We start from the raw sequence: 3,250 nt of genomic DNA, 5'->3' as shown, positions 1-3,250 counted from the left end.
TAAACTTCAGCGCTATATTGACTAGGGGTGGAGAGAGTGGACAACCTTGTCTAGTTCTGATTGTCATGGGAACGCTGTAGGTTTCCCCATTAGCCTGATGTTGGCTATACGTTTGTCATGTATGAATGGCTACCGGTTTGTTGCCCACGCCTCAGCGGATGGCTTATTATGGACTCAGTGGATTATATTGAAGAAGAAGAAGAAGAAGAAGAAGAAGAAGAAGAAGAAGGAGGAGGAGGAGGAGGAGGAGGAGGAGGAGGAGGAGGAGGAGGAGGAGGAGGAGGAGGAGGAGGAGGAGGAGGAGGAAGAAGGAGGAGGAGGAGGGGGAGGAGGAGGAGGAGGAGGAGGAGGAGGAGGAGAAAGAAGAAGAAGAAGGAGGAGGAGGAGGGGGAGGAGGAGGAGGAGGAGAAAGAAGAAGAAGAAGGAGGAGGAGGAGGAGGGGGAGGAGGAGGAGGAGAAAGAAGAAGAAGAAGAAGAAGAAGAAGAAGAAGAAGAAGAAGAAGAAGAAGAAGAAGAAGAAGAAGAAAAGAAAATGACATTCTAAGGTAGATGAGTTGGGAGGAAATTAGAGGGAGTGAACAGGGGAATTAAGATACATTGTACATATTTATGAAAACAAGAAGAATATTTTTCAAAGGGGATAGAAGAGCTCTAGCCTCTTTTTAAAAAAATTTTTTTCCAGCTATGAGGTGAGCCATTTTCTTATCCCACGTGCCCCATCATCTTGTGCAGACTCACCGCAAGTCCCTAGACAACAGGAGCAATGGATCATGGTCTGCAATTTTCAAAACTGTGAGCAAACACAGACTGCTCCTCTTTATAAATTGTCTTTGGTGGGCTGGAGAGAAGGCTCAGTGGTTAAGAGCACTGACTGGTCTTCCAGAGGTCTTGAGTTCAAATCCCAGCAACCCAATGGTGGCTCACAACCATCTGTAATGAGATCTGATGCCCTCTTCTGGTGTGTCTAAAGAGAGCTACAGTTTGCTTATATATAATCAATAAATAAATTTAAAAAATGTCTTTGGTGTTTGCTACACTAATGGGATATAAACGCAACACAGGAATAAAAAACACCTTAAAAGGCTGACAGGACTGGCTCTGTGACAGAGTTTCTGCTTAGCATATCCTTGGTCCTTGGTTTCATCCCCAGCCCACACACTACACACGTGGCAATGCCCACACAACGAATTTCTTGCTGTAAGGTACTTGCTAGTGGTCATACTTCAGTGACGCCATATCTAAGTAGGGCAATACCAGGAAGCTGATCTTGAAATGTCTAGGTGTCCTATACACTTAGTTATGGTCAGGTAAACAGCTTGAGCTATTCTTCAATAAAGGATGCCAAAAAGGCTGGAGGTGTAGCTCAGTGGCAGAGCACTTTCCTGATAGGCCCAAGGCCTGTATTCATGCCTAGGCACTTCAGAATAAAAAATTAAAAAGAAATTTTAACTTTTTTTTTGGTTTTGTTTCAATTTTTTTTGTTTTGTTTTGCTTCCCCCCCCCCCAAAGGGAGTCAGTCACTATTCAAGGATACTATTCAAGTCACTATTAGAAGGATAATGGTTTTGAGTCCTCTGGGAGTTAAAGCTAGATCTACCTTTGATTTGGAGCCAAGCTCAGCCCCAGGGGATGGAGCTGTGTGTGGAACATGAAGAGCTACTCACTTTGGAATCTGAAGCTTGGAGCTCACTTGGCAAAGCCCCAGGGAGGCCACGGAGGTGGGCACCACTAAGGTGCTGGGAAAATGGCACTCTCCTCAGACCCTGCCCCAGTATCACTGCCATGTCAGCTCCCTTCTGGGAACAAAGCCCCATTGCCTAACAGCTTCTGTTGAACAGACTTCCTGTCTTGCTCCAGAGCCTCAGCCTCGGCAGCTGTAGTCCTGGAGCCTATTTGCTCTATCAGTGTGTGAGGTTAACTAGAATTTAGCCAGGAGGCCTTCCTCTGAGATGGTCATAGACCAGAGAACTCTAGAAAACAATAAATAAATAAACCTAGTCTCCTAGCAGAACTCAAGGATCTGTAGCAGCCAACCCTTCAGCCTCGATCTCCTGGGTTGCTTCTTTTATTCTCTCCACTTGACACTCCAGTCTCCTCTGCAGGTCCATTCGAGCAAGGCAAATCTTTGCAGAAAAGGGAGGTGGCTAAAGGAGTCTAGACATCCACTCTCTGTCTTGTTGCATTATGAGGGCTCAGAACATTCGCACTCCAGGAGCGAACTTGGAGGTACAACAGTTTGCTTGTAGGAGGCATCCTGGTTACCTCACCATACTGGGTGCATGGACAAGCTATAGCTTGAAGGGCCCAGCGGTGTTGAGTAGGCTAAAGAGAGGTTGCAAGAACGGCTTGTAAAACAGGAGTATGACTTAGAATAAATAGTGCCTGGCTCTTGAGATTAGCAATTTGGGGTGTGTGTGTGTGTGTGTGTGTGTGTGTGTGTGTGTTTCTCTGTGTGTGTTTCTGTGTGTAACTCTGGTAATTAGGTAGCTCAGCTTTTCTTTAGGAGAGAAAAAAATGCAGTCCTGTCTAATGCCTAACTATTCTTTCCTGTCTTCTAGTCTTGCCTACCCAAGGCTTCCATCCCACAAAAGTCCTAACCACTCAACTCCAAAAGCTAAACCTTTTCAGGATATCCGATAGGGTAAGGCATTCTGAGCCAGGGCAGTGTTCGATGATTTTTGGTCCGAAGGCTATTCAACAATGTTTTAAAATAAAGCGTGGAGGTTTTCATCCTTTTACTTCGGAATCCTACTTCAGAGCCTTCAAAAAAAAAAAAACCAATCAAACAAACAAACAAACAAAAAACCAGCATATGGATCCCGGAAGAATATTCTGAGCAGGCAGCACAGGGACTTGGTGATGGTGGGTGGAACACAACTTAAAGGTGTGGCAGTTCCTGCCGAAGAGTGCCACGTAGGTAGCGGGGCTGGGGCTCACTTGACATTTAATAGAAGTGGAGGCGGCGGCCGCTTAGGTTTTAATGACCTAAGGCTCTTGAGGAAGTACTGGTAAGTGCCTTGCAGTCTGATCTCCATAGGGCCCAGAGGCGAGGGGTCTCTGGCGGGGTCTATAAGGATGGATGCAGGGAGTCAATCATCCTGCTCCAGGTACCCCAGGAGCGCCGGGTCCAATAGGACCAGGGCGGGAGCCGCACCTCAACCTGCCGGAAACGTCACGACGCCGGGCTGACGTCGGACCAATGGGAGGCTGTCTTGCCAAGGGGGCGGGGCCTGAGGAGTTGGGCCGCCGA

The sequence above is a fragment of the Rattus norvegicus genome, chromosome 14 (assembly GCF_036323735.1).
Source record: "Rattus norvegicus strain BN/NHsdMcwi chromosome 14, GRCr8, whole genome shotgun sequence".
Lineage (NCBI taxonomy): Eukaryota > Metazoa > Chordata > Mammalia > Rodentia > Muridae > Rattus > Rattus norvegicus.
The sequence above is the reverse complement of the archived record's forward strand: the minus strand, read 5'-3'. Positions refer to the sequence as shown.